This window comes from Medicago sativa, chromosome 7, assembly GCF_051527215.1.
Source record: "Medicago sativa cultivar Bolivia chromosome 7, Bolivia_mono, whole genome shotgun sequence".
Classification (NCBI taxonomy): domain Eukaryota; kingdom Viridiplantae; phylum Streptophyta; class Magnoliopsida; order Fabales; family Fabaceae; genus Medicago; species Medicago sativa.
The window spans coordinates 83,444,250-83,463,379 of NC_140755.1; the positions used below are offsets into that span (position 1 = coordinate 83,444,250).

A 19,130-nucleotide genomic window follows, 5' to 3' on the forward strand; every position below is an offset into this window, starting at 1 on the left:
AATAAAAATAAAATAAAAATGTTCGCTTTTTTAATAATTTATAATTAAATTATTTCAATATTTTAAAATTATATGATTATGAATGAGTATAAAAATTATTGTTAAAATGTATGATATAGAGTTATTGCTGGGACCCAATTAATAATTATTTTGAGGTGCTGTGTTGGAGAGATTGGGTGCTTATTACGTATTAATTATAAAACGAATGACGTGTACAGTCGGGACCCATTTAAGCACCCAAATGGGGTGCTGCATTGTGGATGGTCTAAGAAAGAAAAAGGATACTTTTTCCAGTTTTATTTTATTTATGTTTTTCACAAGCAGTTTTCTTTTCAATAAACATATTTTTACATTTTTTAGTTTAATATTTTTTTATTTTTATATTTGTACAATCTATAAATATTTGAATTGAAACCAATTTATAAAAGAAACATTTGTGCTCAGGACGACCCTAGGTTAGGCCATAGTGGGTCATGCCCTCACAATGTTTTGGGTAAAAAAAATTAATACTATATACTCTATAATATAGGACCACACATAAATATAATTTGATTAATTAAATAAATCACCTACAAAACAACTCAAACTACAAATCCTTTTAATCTCGTGATTGTTTACTTATTTATATAGAATAATATTTTTATTGACATTGAAAATGAGAAAATTAATAAAAGGAATATATCAAACAAAACCACGGAGCTAGTTATATATAACAAAAATAATCAAAGTAACTGCACAACTTTCTTTCCCAACCGAATCACTGCATTAGACCAACATCAACCTCATTTGGAACCCAAATTAATATATTTCTTCTCTGATTTGGAAAACAAACTCTAGTACAAGCACCGGAAAAATGCATGTGCATGCAAGAAAATTTCGGTGTCAAATATTTGGACTACGCCCATCACAGTTTGGAAGTAGAAAACACCTCTTTGATATCATCATAGAAAAATTTCCTAAAATTATCCATACAAGATGCCTCCAAAGAAATCGCCACCACAATATCACCACCATTATTATTCATAACAAATGCCTTCCCTTCAGAATCCATGTACCCTGGCCCAAAATAAACAGGTTCTCCCAACCCAAAATCTGCATCTTTATACGAAAAATTCATCCAACTTACAACAAAAAGATTTGGATTTCCTTTGTATTGTCCCTTACACACACTCTTTGCTGGGTAGTGAAAATTATATCTCAATAAATCCATGTCCTTCTCCCTATCTATGTAATCAAGTGCTGACATTACATATTCATCCGTTACTCTTTCAAGTGCTTTCTTAACATCTTCAACCACATCACTCAAAGGCTTGCAAATAAGATCATTAAAGGAGCGAGTTGGTGTAACCGTTGGAAATGCTGCATTCCCAGCATAACCACTAGGAAGAGGTGGTTTTAAACGGTTTCTACAATTAACTAATGTGGACAACCTTGTGGGTTGGTCACTATTTCCCATGCAATGTGCTTTGCTGACACATCTCCAAAGATATCCTGCAATAACCTCAAAAGTTGAGTAAGGTTTTGTCCTAGGGACATCTTTGGAGGTGGGTTGAAAACTCACGCGAGAGTTAACATTTTTCTTAAGTATTGAAACTTGTTCTCGCGTGAGTTTTACAATAGCAACACTCACTTCTCTAGTGTTGCCCACATCACGACCTACCTGAATAGGAGGCGCGTCAAACTCATGATGATGTCGATGTAAGGATGGAGAATGTGTGAGTTTGCGCGAATTCAACATGGTTCGATCGTGACATGGAAATTCATTTGGACCCAAATTCTCTCCATGCGCAAACTTAGCCCACGCGTTCATGAAATGCATGGTTGCGGTTCCATCAATTGCGGCTCGACATAAGGCAACACCTAATGTAAAACTGCCGCAATGGAACCTTGTAAGTTGCACTGCCAATAAGGGAATATCTTCAATGGGAAGATTGTAATTAATGTTTGGTATGAGTTGTGACACCAAATTAGTTGGTACAAAATCACCCAATTGGTTCAAATTGGTTAATTCCTCACATTTGGCTTCTAATAGAAGTGCTCCTTTGGCATTACAATGAATTTCCCATCTTCTACCTTTGATCCAACTCAACCTTCCAGCTAGTGGATAGTAAGTAATCAAAGCTTGGCTAAGGGATTTTTTAAGTGTTTCAAGAAAAGTTGAGGTGTTGTTGTGATTATGTGGTTTGTAGACAGAGGAGAGGAGCATGAGTACGAAGCTTGATTTGTTCACATAATGAGAACAGTTTTGGACTAGGAGTTGGTTTGGAGGGGATGACAATAAATTGAGATTGGACACTCACCATGTTTGTTGTTTTATTGAGTTATCCACTGTCTTTGCAGCCTTTTAAAGAGGCTAAATGGTTTCTTGTTGATGTCATGTATGGCAACGTAATTTGTTGATGTCATGTATAGCAACGTAAGCAATTAGGTGCATTCCTATCCTTTTCTAAAAATTATAGTATTAGAAAGTTCTTTTACTAGGGTTATTATTTTCTAGTAAAAAACTTTTTTTTTTAAGGAAAGTAAAAAACTTAATTTATAATTTCGTTTTATTTTAAAGTCATGAAAACCTTATATTTTTAATAAAGAGGTTCTACTCATAAAAATATTCTTCAAATGAACTTTAACTTTAGTTTGGTGAGTCGGGGTTGCCCGGCTTATCAATTTATCCTATAAAATTTAAATTTTAATATATTAATTTTTTTTGCACAAATTAAACAAATGTCCTAAAGACACTTGTTAGCATTCCTTATATTTAAAAGATTATTAATTTAAGATAATGACAAATACAAAACTATAATTGTTTTTTGCAACTAGCAAAGTCTTCGATTTGGATATTACCTCTTCACAAATTGTGGGATAATTTTAATTTGGACCCGTGAAAGTTTGGGTCCAACTTGGACCAATTTTTTCTAAGCATTGATCAAATGAGACACACGGATTTTATAATAGTCCAACTGCACTGAATTACTCTCTCACTCTTCCATCATCTTGCTTTCTCCTCCTTTCCTACTTGGGGTTGTTGTAGCTAGCAAACCCACTGTACTGTTATAAGCAAAACACAATCTCAACTACAAAAGTACTTTCTTACTTTCCCTCTTCAATTTATGTGGTAGTTTTATTAAGTTTTTTCTCTCTTTCAAGTTATGTCTTTCAAAAAGGCTTCCTTCCTTACTTCCCCTTCCTTTTCACTCCGCCATTACCCTCCGAACATATTCCCTTTCTTCTCTAATTCACTGAACCACTTCCATTGTTGTTGCCTCTGCTAACATCTTGGTTACACAAGTAGGTCAATTGATTGTCAAAAAAAAAAAAATTAACTTTTTAAAAATATTTTAGTATCCGAAAATATATGCAGAAGTTAATGGGAGACTTCAAGATTCATCCTTTGATTTCTGAAAATTAATACATAATAACAAAATTAATGAAAAATGGCGTTTGTGAAGATTAATCTGCAACTTTATCATGAATGAATAAAACCACAGTTTAATGGAAAATAAAAGCTATCATTTGTATCTAGTTTAATAGTTTGAGATGAAAGAAGAATGAAGAAGACAAGAGGCAAAGATATGGATGAAAGAGAGTCTGTGCAATGAGAGAGAAAAAGTTGATGAGTTTTATTTGGTGTGAATGAACCATAATAGGATATATGATGGGAGTTTCAATCTAGTGGTAAAAAAATTGGTCCAAGTTGGACCCAAAGTATAGGTCGTCCAAACTAAAGGGACCCTATGAACAGTGTGGTACTTTTCATGCCAAACTGGCCGAAACCTCACGTGGAAGAGAGTACAAAGTTGAATTGCTAAGTGATAATACATGTACAATGTACATACACTTTTTTTAGAGGAAGATGCATGCGCAGAGAATCTAAGATCAAACAACAACAAGAAAATAAAACTAAAAAATTAGTCTAACCTTTCTAGACATGCAGGCACCAAAGAGATCATCAGAAAGCAAGCAACATCATTTTTAAATCTCCTCAAAAAAGAAGAAAGAAAACTTCATGCTTAAATTTAAATACATGAGTAGAAAATCGGATTCTAAATTGTCACGAAAATCTGGATTTCTAACTTGTTAAGCATTGCACAAATTAACTAAAATCTGAAAAATATTCTTGATATCCATTTGACTAGAAACCAGTACCAAAGTTTGTGTGGTTAAGCCACAAATTTAATTTATTTAGGCATAATCACACAAATAAAAAATAGTTAAAAAAAATAAATAATCAAATTTTTAATTATTATCAGTAAAATAATTAAATGGTGTGTTTATGTGTGCTTAAATAATTTGAATTTGTAAATTAACCATGCAAGATTTATCCAAAAATCTGATGAAGAGTGCTAACAACACCCACTTAAACAATTCATCTTTAATTGAGTGAAACATATGCGTGTCCCACAACTTTATGTGGATCCCATTTTCAAAGCATGAGACACACTATGTTTCCTCCAATTAAAAAGAGAGTGATTGAATAAGTGTTGAAAAGAGAGTTTTGTTAACACTTCTCAAAACCATATATATTTGTATCGAAAATAGATGCAAAAGGACGCCGGGATGAAACAAATTACTTGAATGGCAATCCTTTAGGCTATCAAGTCATCATGTTTTTGTAGCCTTGTAGGTTCTTTGGCTTCATCTATTAGGTATAAGTTTATGATTTCAAACTTTTATTAAAAAAAAAAAAAATTAACTTGACATTAAATGCACAATTTTCAAAAATATGTTTCTAAATTTGACTTAACTTTTGTTTTTTGACAAAATTTGACTTCTTAACTTGTAAATGAAGGATACAAGTTAGCATTTTCTTATTAATAGTTAAAAACTGGGGGAGTATGTGATGCTTAGGCATGGCAATGGGGCGGGGTGGGGAAGGGTTTTACATTCTCCGTCCCCATACCCGATTGTTATCTATTTACCCGTTACCTTACCCATATCCAACGGGGACGAGAAATTGAACCTCATCCTCGTCCCCGATGGGTTCAGGTATCCCCGCCCCATCCCCATCGCCATCCCCGCATTGAATAATTTTTTTTGATAAAAAGTAGAAGTTTTTTTGCAACCCTAAAGAAATGTTGTAATGCATTATCCAGCAATATGTCTACTTTAACATTTGTTAGACCGGTTAATTCAGTTGCTCCTTTAAATATCAATGGTAGTTTTTATAACACGACAATTATCAAACAAAATAACATAGGATATCAATATAAAGTAATTTTCTGCAATTGGGACGAGTTTGGATATGGGTTCGGGGTGGGTACCTATATACCCATTACCCGTCCCATACCCGTGTTTTGAAATCAGGGAAAACCTAAACTTATACCCAAACCCAGTCAAAATGGGAAAAACCCGTCAAATCGGGTTTGGTTTGGGCGGGTAACCACGGGTATGGGTTTTGTTGCCATGCCTAGTGACGCTTAACTCAAGCAAACGATTTTATTATATGTCATTTTAAAAAACATCGTTTTTTTTTGTCAAATAGCCTAACAGCTAGAGAAATTCACCTTAAAAGTGAATAGTAGGGTATCTGGGGTTCGAACCCGGCCCATATATATATTATGCATTATCTCTTACCAAGTGAGTTAAGCTCACGGGAAAAAAAAATATTGTGTTAATAAAAAATATTATTATATATTCTTTTACAATGCCCGGTTAATAAAAAAATTATATCATACTCTTTACCATTTACTATGTTCTCTTCTTTCTATTCTTTTAATGTCTTTCTCATGTCATTAATAAATAATATTTCGTAAAATCATATTTCACCATTCTCTTCTACTAAACTAGATAGGAAAATGAATGTCCGTACGTTTTACTATTTTGCCCCTCTGGGGGTATTTTCGTAAATTGGTAAACATCCATCTCCCCCATATATATATGTGAAAAGGAAAAGAAAAAAAAAAGAAAAGAAAAGGGAGAGAGAAACGGGAACGGGAGAAGAAAGGGGGAACGGGAATGGGAGGAGAACCATTCTCCTCCGTCGCGAAAAACGGCGGCGCCTTCTCACTACTGCTTCATTTCCATTTCCTTCTTCAGCATGCTCAAAAAAAAACGCCTTCTCTCTAAAATAAAACACACCATCGCCGTCAACCTCGCCGTTGATCTTGCCGTCGCCGCCGTCGAACACACTGATCCACGGTTCTCCATCTTTCATCAGCATGCATGTCACAGATCAAGCCTCAATCCTCTTCTCCTCTACCCCTCTCCCTCAATTTTCACCTTGGGTTTTCATTTTTATTCAAATTCAAACAATAATTTTAGAGAATTGAATTTTTCAACTTTCTAATTTTTATTCAATCAATCTAATTGCATGCAAGTCTCCAGAAAGTTGTTTTTGTGATTTTAAGGGTTTGATTTTGTGGTTTTGGTTTGTTTTAGGTTCAGAAAAAGGTTTTTCAGAATTTTATTGTTCTTGGATGATTTTCGTTTTCTGGGTTTCTGTTTGTGGCTTTTTTTTCATGCTTTCATGTGTATTTTGGTGAGTTGGTATCTTAATGAGGGTTTTGTATTTGTTTGGTGAACGCAGAAAAGGGAGGAAGCAGGACAATTTGTGACTGTAGCTGAAGACCCTTTTCAATCTTGCGTAACAGTTTTCATTCTTCTTTAGAAAGCGGGATGTGTCTGATATTGTGATCTTCAAAGCACCATCTTGGTTGAAGGTATATTTTACTGGCATAATAGTTCAATTATTGCAAGTTTTTGGTCATATTTTATGTTTATGAATTATGATGTTTATTGTTTGATCTGGCTTATGGTGTTTCATTTTGAATTGTTGAATTTGAATTCATATACTTATATATATTTCACTTGTGGTGTGAAATTGTTGTTGAATTTCATCAGGGTTATGTTTGATTTGAATTTAATTTGATTTGGAATTAGTTTTGTGCCCTAATTTTGTGTTTGCAATTTCAGTTTTGGCTTCAATTTGTTGTGTTAGTGTGTTTTTCTGCTTCCAATTTTCGATCTTTATTGTTTAATTAACATGGGTTTTGTTCATTCTTTTAAAATAATTGAGCTTTTTTCTCATCTTGATAGTTGAAGCCCCAAAATTACTTTGATTTTAATTGGTTAATCCCAAATTGGTGTTGTGTGGTTCATTGATTGTGCATTGTGAGAAATTTAGAAGCATTGTATAAGTTGATACAATTCAAATCAATGATTTGTGTCCTGTTGAGAATTGTATGAGTTTATCTTATCACATTATTTTAATGATTTTAAGCTGCAATAGACATTTTCATATTATTTAAATAGCGATGATTCTATCAGATTTTAACTTGAGAAGTTCCATTAGACTTGATTCCTGGGAAGTTAGGTATTATTGGTTTCATAATGTGTGGAACAAATTTTCAAGCCGTGGATTTTGGAGATGTCAAAGGTCACTGCTTGAAGAGTTGAAGTAAATTAGTTTTATTCTTTCTTTTTTTGATCATTTTGGTTTTGTTATTATATCATAGCAATTTTATTGTGTATTCCACTGTATGCATATTGTCTAAATACTGCTTTAATTAATCATTCTTAACCAAAATGAATTTAACTATGTGTTCCATACAATTTTTTTTGAAGCATCATTGACTAAAAAAGGATCTGCATCAACAATGGGCATTATTAAGATCTTAACAATTTGAAGTATTATGACTATTCCATAATTTTCTGTTTTTGTTTTATAACAATAATGATCATAATTTTGGTTTACCTTACTTCTGCAGTCATTGATTGGTCATTTTGATTTGGATCCGAACCGGGTTTTTGATATTGTAAGTTGGATCTCTTCAGGTGTCTATTTTCCCAATAAACTCAGGTGCCTATCTGCATTATCATTTATTGTTGTATTTGGCTACTGACGGATGTTTCTTATCAGATACTTGAGTGTTTTGAACTTCAGCCAGATAAAGGTAGACATAAATCATATAGCTCATGCGGTACAGAAGCAACGAAGTGCATCCATCGGTGATTTTGAGATTTTTCATGGTAGCGGTTCAAATGTTTGGAGCGTAGTTGGATCTGGATTGCTGTAATATTTTTTTAAAAAAGTTATGCGAATTTTTGTGTGAGCTTCTAAAAATAGAGCTGCTAATTTTTGTGAACTTGGCCAGTTAATTTGGAGTTTGAATTCTTTAATCCTTTTGCAGATGTTCCTTTATCAAATGCTCTGTGGAGTTGCTTATTGTCATTCACATAGAGTTCTTCATTGAGACTTGAAACCACAGAATTTGTTGATATTTGGCGCACTAATTCAGTAAGGCTTGCAGATTTTGGATTGGCTAGGGCATTTGGCATACCTGTCAGAACATTTACACATGAGGTTTACTATTATTTACACATTTACACATTTGACATTTGTTTTTTCTTAAAGGGTTTGATTATTGAGCATGCTTAATTATGATTGTGATAAAATTGATGATGTTTTGTTTGTATGCAAAACAGTTGAGCATGCTTAATTATGATTAGTACTAGATAATATAAAAGTGCAAATTATGATTGTAACATACATGTGATATAATTCATGCTTTCATTTTTCAAAGAGTATAAGTTCAAATGTATCTCTATTCTCTAAAATTTGTTATGTCCTATAATTGTACACACATTTGATATATGCCTGCATAAATATGAATTTGTTGGTTGCGAAACCAATTAGATTGGAAAGCTTACTTTTACTACTTTAATACTGTCAAGTCTTATATTTTTATATTGGTTATGTGATTTATAGTGATTTTATGAATTGAGCTGTTCGATTTTACAAGTTATGTTGCATCAGTCAGCTTAGAAAGTTAATATCTTAAGCTTGGAAACTCCTTTTCGAGTGGGACCAGTTGCGTTTGAAAGAGGACATACAGTAGTTTCTTCATGTTTAATTTCATAATTTTATAATTTGCCTATATGTCCCAGTTGCTATTTAAACACAGCTGTTCTGTCACAGAATTTTAAGGTACATGGTTGACTTTAGGTAATCCAAAACTTGAGTTATATGAATCGGCTTGAGAAGCTGTTTTTCCAAGTTTATGTCTATCTTCTCATCAATGTGTATGTTATGTTCCAGAGACAAAGAAACATCATGAAGAGTCTTAATGGTTATAAGGTCATTGAATAAACAAAAACTTAGGAACACTCTATTAGAACTTCTTTGATTTGAGTTGTGTTTTTTCTCTTCCATTTTAAGTCTTAACTTTTCTTTATTTTCATGATGCATGTTTTTATTTCCATTGCATTAATCCTTGGTGATGGACTATACAACTTTATCAAAATTATATATTTTAGTGCCTTAAATTTTCAGGCCGGCATGAAAAAGAGGGATCACAATGCAGGTAAATAAATGACCTTTTATCACTTTTTGCAGTAAAAAAGCGTATTAACAAAGCTATTTATGCTCTGATAATAAGTCTAAAAAATGAGTCACTTCAAAAGTGACAAGTGGTTTAGGTCATTATACAAGTATATGGATAATTAGTTAACAAAACCGTAGGCCATGATGCTAGATAACTTATAATTTTAAGATCCTAAACTCTCACATTTTGTCTCCTCTAGCATGGAAAAATTTTCTGCACTATTTTGCACAAATCATACTTAAATATGAGTGTTTTCAACCTTGGTGGATCAATTGAAGATGAAATAAGGTGGAAGTGCTAGGCAGCCGCCTTGAAACTAACCTTTGTTTGGAGGGAATATGGAATGTTGTTTTGAATGTGATTGTTCTCTCTTGGACATCCTTTGTCACCAATAGTGGTGATCAATTTCAGTGTTGCTAAGCTAGCTTCTATTATCCTTTTAACTCAACATGTTCTTACATATTTTAAGATAATTTCAAGCCTGCAATGCTCATGGACTTTGTTGTGTTCCTTTATATGATACCTTAGGTATGATCCCACCTTCTTTGGTATCTATCTACCTACTGAACAATATGAGAAGTGATTTTGCCTTTGATTTGTGATGACACAATTAGAATGAATAATGTTTAGTTGAATGTAACTTCTACGTACACAAGGAATTTGTGACGGGTTCAAGAATAACCAAGGCAGGTATTAACATAAATAATTAGTTATCAATTATTGCAACAGGGACTTGCTTTTTCGTTTGATTTTTGTGCATCATATCTGATTTCTTGCTTTCCTTGGAGTTCTATTTTTTCAACTATAAGTAGTTTCAATCAAAATTTAGGTGTCACTATATTGTTGTTGCTTGCTTTTTCATTAATTATAGTCAATTGTTGCTCAACAATGAGTGGTTGTGGTTATGGTATCTTTGCAGATATTAAAATGGTTTGGGAAAGATTTTGGAATCAAAATTCTTGACAAAGTTCGTTTAAGATGGATCATCAGAAGTCAAAGGAACACTTGATTTTTAAAGATGGGGTGAGAAAAAATAAAGCAGCAAAGGCTAGACTTCTTAGAAAAAATGTTCTCCAAGTTAAGAAAACAAGAAGGCTGAAAACAATGCCAAAAGAAAATGCTTCAATCTCATGTAAATGTTCTATTTTTTTTATTCTTTTTTATGAATATGAAGTTTGCATTTTCACTCATATTCTAATCTTTTGGAAATTGTATTCTGACATGTATATTTTGTATAATATTTCAATGACAACTTCACTTCGTGGTGATAATAACCAACTTCGAAATAATGCTAACATGATCACAACTTCTACCGCTGCATTACCTAACAAACCATTAATATTTACTGTTGTGAATTCTAAGGTGAATCAGAAAATAGAAGAAAGTAATGTTACCTCATCTAAAGTCTCAGAGATTCAAATCTCTACTCCTCCGCCGAGTAACGAAGCAATGCAAGAATCAATCCACAACAGGAAGAAATGGATAAATGATGAGAACTCTTCAAAAGTGGTGAGAGGATTTCGTAAGCTTATATTCTTTGGAAGAAGGAGTTGAAGAACCTTTGTGGATTGATACTTTTTCACAGAGGGGTTCACATGAACTTATGAATTGTTCATGGAAGTTATGAGTTCTCTTTATCCATGCTTTTGGTTATTCAATATTTCAAAAGAGAGTTTACTTTGTCCATTATTAGCTCAGTAGAAAGTGTTTGGCAAATTGAATTATTTGTTGTTATTGAACATACTCATTCATGTGACATGGTAGTCATGTGGAAGATTGTAGATAGTTTCTAGCTTCCCACACCTTATAAGAATAATACCATGTGGATTGGAATTGCTATCATACTAAGGAAGGATACCAAGTATAATACATTTTCCATGTTTTGGAATAATAATATTTTCCATTAGAACAAATTTCCTTCATTACTTTAAAAAGTTTATAGCAAAAAAGTTTTTCGGTTGGATCGAGGTCCACTTATGAGGTCCACTTCTGGAACCGCACCCGCATTAGTAGATGTAATGATCCTTTTTAGTTTATAAATGTGCAACTTTGACTGTTTATCATTTTAGAGTTATTAATCTGCAACATTTACATATATGTTCTTAGATAAATTTATCAACATTATTAAAAAGAGTAGAAACCTGAGCGCAAATACGAATCGGTTTTAGTAATAAACAGATTTTCCAAATTATAACTTATTCAAACATATAATAAAGAATTTCAAAACCATAGTATTCTAATTGCCCACGGGTACCCGTGGGTAAAATCCGTCACGGGCATGGAGCGGGTAGCTAAACGAGCATCCACGGGTATAATAAACGGGTATTTGACTACCCATTTTAATATGAACACAGACACGGATTTGATTGTATCTATAACCACGGGTACCCATACCCGATAATAAATTAAGTAAATTATTAAAATATCTTTATATATCATATCTTATTACTTAAAGTTGTAACATTATTGAAGAAAATTTTACCGCCCACCTAAAAATCCTCAATAATAACCTATTTTTATTTTAAATTTTTTTAATTCAATCTTATTAGGTTTACCGTTTCCACTTCATTCACATCATAAAATATGTAGATTATCTAAGAATCATGAATTTCATATGGATTACGTATGATTTATGAAATTTTGAACGGATTATGTATGGATGTTTAAAAGTTGAGGTTTTTTGGTAATTAAAAAAAGTTTTTATTTGTACCAAAAAATAAATAAATTCAAAACTCCATGGGTACCCATAGATACCTGAATACCCACGAGTACCCGTATAGTGGGTACCCACGAGGTTAGATTGACTCTGCATAATGCAGGGGTGGTGGATCGGATCAAGTACACAATTCACAATTATTCTACTAAATTAACTTTACAGTTATTGAGTTGTGGAAAGCCACTACTTTTCCAATGCACGTTTAGCCTTCTCAATTGTTGTCTTCGCTGCAGCTTGCTTTGCATCTCTCTACAAAAAAGGTCCTTAACGTTTTCATTTGTTAACCGTGATAAGCCGTTTTGAACATTTCATTTTCTAACCCGTGATGCAGGAGTACTCTAAATATTGTGTTATGGTTTATAATTATCTGTTATTTCGCAATCTATCCGTCCGATATACTATTTTGTCAAAAAAGTAGCTAACCCCCGTGCAAAGCACGGGTTTGTAACTAGTTCTAATACAAAATTAACTAAATTTATTAATGTGTGAAAATGTCAAAACGAATAAAATACGCAGGAAGCTAAGTAAAGTGATAAAAAAAAATTAAAAAAAGAAAGTAAAATGATAATTTTGATGCCTCTTAAAAATTGTAGGGTTAATTAAGTTTTTGGTCCCTATAAATATTTGCAGTTTTGTTTTTAGTCCCTATAAAAACAAATCACACTTTTTAGTCCTTACAAAATTTTCCGTTAGTGTTTTTAGTCCCTGTTAATATATAATGTTCATAACATCATAAGACACTCTTTTATAAAATCTTTTAGTTTTTTAACATGTAATGAATTAAATATGAATTTTTTTAAAAGCCAAAATTTCAAGATTATATTAATGAAAATTTGGACCTAATAATAAAATTTTGAGTTACTTTTTTGCGGAGGAACTTTGTATAATGTTCTAAATAAGTACGTAAAAAATATGTTAAAAATTTAAAAGTTTAAGCACAATTAAGCAAATTTTAATTTTGCAAGGACTAAAAGTATGTGTTGGTCCCTGTTAAATTAAAATTTGTTTAATTATACTTAAACTTTTATATTTTTAAATGATTTTTAACAGACATGTTAAGAACATTATAATAATCTCTTTTATAAAAAAGATTTTTTTAACATGTAATGAATTAAATATAATTTTTTTAAAACGACAAAAATTCAAGATAAAACTAATGAAAATTTGGACCTAAAAATAAAATTTTGAGCTAACTTATTGCGGCGGAACGTTTTATAATGTTTTAAACAAATCATTAAAAAATTTAAAATTTTAAGCATAATTAAACAAATTTTAATTTAACAGGGACTAAAAACACTAACGAAAAATTTGTAGGGACTAGAAAGTGTGATTTATTTTTATAGGGACTAAAAACAAAACTGAGGAACCAAAAACTTAATTAACCCAAAATTGTATCATGGGTGACCATCCCTCCTCCCATGCTCAGAGCCACTCATTATTCATCTTTGATGCGGTTATAATGCTCAGTACCATTAACGACTCATTCATCTATGTAAATACGAAATTAATTATCATATTAGGGTAAACCTTTACAAGTTTGAGAGTCAAATATTTCAAATGAGTTTACTTAGATTCCAAAATATGTATTGTAAGAGATTTCCAATGCTTTGTCTATTTGACAGGAGTTGTTTTGGTGCTATTTGGCAGTACTGGTGTTTACCATGCAGGGGTTTTTATTGTTTTTTGTCCTCTTTGCAAGCTTTGGTGTTTCTCTTACCTAGCTTAGGCTTAATAAAATTATTGCTGATTCAAAAAAAAAAAAAAAAAGATTTCCAAGTTTCAAAATATCCAATTCTAATATGAAATTTTACGTTAAATTTTTCTTCAATTCGTTCTTAGATTTCAATTATAACCACTTGATGGATATAATCTGTTGACTTATATATGAAAAGCATAATTGTGATAATTAGTTTCACTACTGCAAAAATTAAGTTAAAGGATGAAGTAAATATTGTTCTTAAAGAGTGATTAGATGAAACTTGTACATAGTATGCTACTTTTTGGATATAATTTGTTGATCTTAGGAGTTGTTATTTCTTTTCCAGCTCTCAAGAAGAAGAAATGTTTACCTTTTGCTTATAAGTTAGTCCATAAATGAAATAAAACATTACACTTACGTTTGACTAAACCAAACACCAGTTTAGAAGGTACAAACGTGGAACCAAATATAGGCTTAGCGTGTTTTGCTAATTAGAATAATGCTTAATCTAATTAGTACTCAACACTAAGAAACTATGAGATTAACACTCACTCGTAAAAACCAGTAATGATATGCGGAAAAAAGAACTGATTTGATTGTAACCGCATGTGTTAATGTCATGTCGGGCACTAATGTGTTACATATGCTCTAAAGTGTCAGTGCTACATAGCCGATGACTGTTTTCTTTGCTAGAACTCTATTTTCCTTCTTTTTTATGTGTTGGAGGTGGCAATGGATGAAGTGAGGAGGACTACAAGATAGAAAGAGTTCTACTCAAACCCAAACCAATCAGACTTGTGGTAATGGATGAAGTTGTGTACCTTTTAGCAGGGACTGTGTTCCTTTTATAGCAGAGGTTTGGTGAGACTGATGCATGAAACCGTTAGAGGTGTTGTGTGCATCTCAGTGTGATTTGTGGATCACTACTGCCTGATTTGATCACGGGATCCGCTAGTGTGTGTTGCCGGAGTACCATAGTGCTTAAACTTCTTAGGCCGAAGATCCATACGGAATCGGCTTGGCACAATCCAAAACATATAAATCAATTTTATTACGTGAAAAGAAACAACACAAGATGAACAAGATGTGTTCTACAAGTGCACCAAAGCACAATCAGCACGGAAAGTTCAATGCCAAATGAACCAAATCCTCTGAAGAAAAATTAATACAGCATACGAAACATTCCCAAACAAAAAACTAAACAGCCCCCTATATCTAATCACAAAATTGAACCTTAATCTAACAGAAAGGGTTATCAAAATCCTAAGGTTTTGACACTATCATCACAGTTTGGAACTAGTGATCATCTCCATATCCTCATAAAACAACTTCTTCAACGCATCTATATGAAAAGATTGCAAACAAACACTTACAACAAAGCCATCACCATTAGCTTCATCAAGAATATAAGCCTTACCAATACCATCAGAATTAACAATACCAGGAACCATACAATCAGGTTTCCCCCACCCAAAATCGGTCTCATTAAACGGAAAATTAGTCCAACCAACAACATACAAATTCGGGTCACCACCGAATTGTCCATTTCTTTTAGCAAAATTATAAAACTTGTCCCTTAACAAATTCATATCCTTCTGATTTGCTACATAATCAAGAACAGATCTTACATACTCATCATTCACCTTTTTAATAGCTTCCCTCACTTTCCCAACCACATAACAAAAAGGCTTGTTCACAACATCATCAAATGAACAAGTTTGTGTCACCGTAGGAAAAGTTGCATTCCCAAAATAATTCTTAGGCAAAGGTGGATTCAACCTGTTTCTACAATTAACCAAGGTTGTTAACCTTGTTGGTTGGTTCCAATTTCCTTCAAAGCGCACTTTACAAACGCACCTCCATATGTAACAACTAATAACCTCAAAACTAGTATAACCTCGTACCTTGTTTTCATTGGTGTTGGCTTTGTTCTTAAGTTTTTCAACTTGTTTTTTGGTGAATTTCAACATGGTAGTGGCAAAGAGTGGGTTTTTACTCACAATTGTTGAGTTATTACTACTATTTTCCCAAAGGGGTGGTGGAGAAAACTCATGATGATGAAAACGTGGTGGTAAATGAAGGATCTTTGAATCTAACAAAGTTCTATCATGAAATGGAATCATACTGGAATCTAAACTCTCACCTTTAGCAAGTTTAGCCCATGAGCTAATGAAACTACCAGCAGAAGAACCATCAAGAACAGAACGACCCAGAGCAAGACCAAGAGTGAGTGACCCACAAGGAAACTTGGTAAACTGAACAACCAACAAAGGAACATCTTCAACTGGGACATCATAGTTAATTTTTGGAACAAGTTTTTGGACAACATGTGTAGAATCAAAACTACCTAAATCTTTTAAAGTGATATCACATGTGGCTTCTAAGAATTGTACACCTTTATTGTTGCAATGAAGTTGTAGTAAGTGGTTTTGTGGTTTGATCCAGCTTAATCTTCCTGCAAAGGGATAGTAGTGAGTGAGTGTTTTGGAGAGAGAGGTTATGAGAATGTTTGTTGAAGAGATGAGTGATGATGAATGGTTTTTGTTTGTGAAGAGGTAAAGTTGGTATCCATGGTTAGGGAGCTTGAGTTGATCACAGAGGGAAAGAGAGAGTGTGGTGGTTGGTGTTGTCTCTGAAGGTGTAACTATGTATAAACGGTGGATTTGGATGTTCACCATTTTTTTTCTTCTGTTCTTGTTCTGTTTGGTGTGGTAATTGTATTGTAGTAGCAGCCAAATCCGGTTTAGACAAGGATTGAGGACAAGACAACAATGTTTGCCAACGTTACATCTGTGCCTTTGTTTGGTAGAGGTGAAATAGAGAAGAGAGAGAAGGGGACGAGAGAATATGTAGAGAAACGCCCAACTTCTCCTTGGTTTAGCAAAGAGATTGAAGAGAGTGATTAAATTCGTGTGGGACCCACCTACCCCATTTATGCGAAGAAAGTGGGAGAGAGAGCGTGACTATTTTGCCTTTCCAACTTTGTCCCTGTCTTCAACAATTGTGCAGTTCTGTTTCAACTTTTGCTCTACCATACCAAAACGGTCAAATCCAATATTTCTTGAGTGGAATTTATCCCTAAAAACAATTAATTTGTTGTTATATAAATGAAGAGAAGGTCTGTGCTATGATGAGATAAAAACACCATGAAGTGTTTATGGGCAGTGGACAAAATCGTAAAGGTATTGCCGTGAGCTTATTTAAAAAAGACAAAAAAAAAAAAAAAAAAGAAAGAAAGAAAAAGAATGAAGAGAAGGTCTTGTTGAGTGACGATAGATGCAGCTTGTGGATGGGTCGGTGATGGAAGCTCCTGGATTTTTTTTTCCTTCATTCCATTTACTGTGTTTTTTTAAGATCCTTTTACTTGTTGTTAAATTAGTCAAATTACTCAACAAAAAAAATAAAATTAGTCAAATTAATTTTTTACTGGAAATTAGTTAAATTAATTAATAATTAAAATACTTAATTAATATAATTAGTTCTTTTATTTAGAGCTAATATAATTAGTTAAACAACTCAAATCAAATAATTAACTCATTTTTATGTGATATTTTTATCTCAAGGGTATTTTTGTACTTTTAAATATAATCAACATTTCTCTCTTCTCTATTTCTTTTCTTCTTCTCTTATATCAAACAACCTATCAAATCTACTCTATTTCTCACCAATTTCTCTCTTCTCATACTCTCTCTTACCTACTTCTCTCTTCACAATTTCTCTTCTAAACCAAACACACCTATAAAAATCTTAAATTATATCCGTTGCTGAATTTCTTCTACACTATTTTGGGAGCCCATGGTCCCCAATTTTAAGGGTACATTGGTGGTCCCTTGTATTTGACTTCTTATATCAGGTTATCCTTTTTATAGGTGAAGACTGGGATGAATAAGTGCCATATAGAATCAGAATCTATGATAAACTATATTTGTGAACCGTGTGATCAAAGTAGTACTATCAAATATTATGACGCACTTCCAACATTCTATTTTATTTTATATTTCACTTATGTACTGTTCATCTTTCCCACCTATAAACTGCGCTGCTCTTCAACAAATCTCTATGACCAACAACTTAATTCACAAAACCCACCACTATAAAAAATCACCAATAAACACAACCCTCAAAATTTTTCCACAAACACCCATCAATTTTCACAAATTTCTTCAAAATTTTGATAATATAGAAGAGTTGGGTGTGTTTGGAATGGAAGAGAAGTTGTGAAGAGAGAAATAGGTGAGAGAGAGAGTGAGAAGAGAGAAGTATGTGAGAAATAGAGTAGATTTGAGTGGTTGTTTGGTATAATAAAAAGAGAGAAGAAATAGAGAAGAGAGAAGTGTTGTTTATTTTGAAAAGTACTATAATGCCCCTACATTATATAACATTTCCAACCAAATTAATTTAATTCAACTACTTATTTTAATTCAACAAAATTTATATATTTTCTTATAAAAGAAATAACGAAATATATACAGGATTTTTTTTTTTAAAAAAAAAAAAGTAGTAACATACATTTGCAAAATAGCAAAGTAATGGTAATTAGAGTAAAAGATTCTATAAAATATTAATACATATACAAAAAAAAAGTTACGAATACCAAAAAATAGCTTACCCTTGATGAAAAAAAAAAACCTTTATCCTATATTCACTTTGAGATTATATAAAACGGTGGAAAAAAAACTGCATAAGAGACATCCTTCAAAACAAAAAAACTTCATAAGAGACAAAATTCTTTAAAAAAAAAAAAGACTCAAATTTAATTGAATTGAACCAGGGGTATAATAGGAATACACAAAAATATCACTAATCTCTTCACTTTCTTCTCAACTTTGGAGAGAAAGGATTTTGTGTGGGGTCCACATATTTTTAGTCTCTCTCCCCTATTTCTCTTCACTACCAAACAAGGTAACTGCACTATCTCTCTTCAATTTCTCTCTTTCTTAACTCTCTCTTCTCTATTTCTTCTCTACCAAACACAGTAGCATCCCACATACATGGATGCTTTTATCAACTTGACCAGTTCTAACAACCTAACCTCTAAAGCCAAGTTAGATCCCCTTATTCAAATGCCTGTTGAAAGGTAAACTCACAAAAGGGGTTCATCCGCGTTTTCATTTTCTGGGTACTCACTCATGTCTACAAAGATGTGTCTTTTTCAACAAAAATCCCAAATTGTCAATGCACAGAAAAGGGTACTCATCTCAATTTCAATAACTAATACCTATGGCATAATTAGTAGAAAAAGCTCTTGTAAGGTTGGTCAAGACAGTGGAGGATGTATTGATAGAGGAGAGGAGGGAAGAGGTCTGAAAAGAAAAATACAATAATATGCACAAAAACTAGTTAAATTTAATGGTGGAAGATGTAGATCCACCGTAAACCTCTTGTCAGATTAGTC

General features: G+C 32.7%; 1 long non-coding RNA gene and 2 pseudogenes across 12 annotated transcripts; 1 reads left to right on the top strand and 2 right to left on the bottom strand.

The window, feature by feature from the left end:
• Positions 1 to 596: 596 nt before the first annotated feature.
• On the bottom strand, positions 597 to 2,318 carry LOC146909365 (hydroxycinnamoyl-CoA:piscidic acid hydroxycinnamoyltransferase pseudogene; annotated as a pseudogene). Its single transcript, XR_015019245.1, has one exon. The product of XR_015019245.1 is annotated as a hydroxycinnamoyl-CoA:piscidic acid hydroxycinnamoyltransferase pseudogene (transcript).
• A 3,569-nt stretch (positions 2,319 to 5,887) lies between these two features.
• On the top strand, positions 5,888 to 11,233 carry LOC146909366 (uncharacterized). Of its 10 annotated transcripts, XR_015018631.1 has the most exons (9): positions 5,888 to 6,656; positions 7,704 to 7,751; positions 7,856 to 8,008; positions 8,127 to 8,299; positions 9,035 to 9,073; positions 9,269 to 9,299; positions 9,849 to 10,010; positions 10,240 to 10,452; positions 10,683 to 11,233. It is a non-coding gene; the product is annotated as an uncharacterized LOC146909366 (long non-coding RNA). The 10 variants fall into 10 exon arrangements; XR_015018630.1 differs by lacking the exon at positions 9,035 to 9,073; XR_015018632.1 differs by lacking the exon at positions 9,035 to 9,073 and having other exon boundaries at positions 9,849 to 10,006.
• Positions 11,234 to 14,766: 3,533 nt separating this feature from the next.
• LOC146909367 (spermidine hydroxycinnamoyl transferase pseudogene) lies at positions 14,767 to 17,071 on the bottom strand (annotated as a pseudogene). Its single transcript, XR_015018210.1, has one exon. The product of XR_015018210.1 is annotated as a spermidine hydroxycinnamoyl transferase pseudogene (transcript).
• Between the last annotated feature and the right edge of the window lie 2,059 nt (positions 17,072 to 19,130).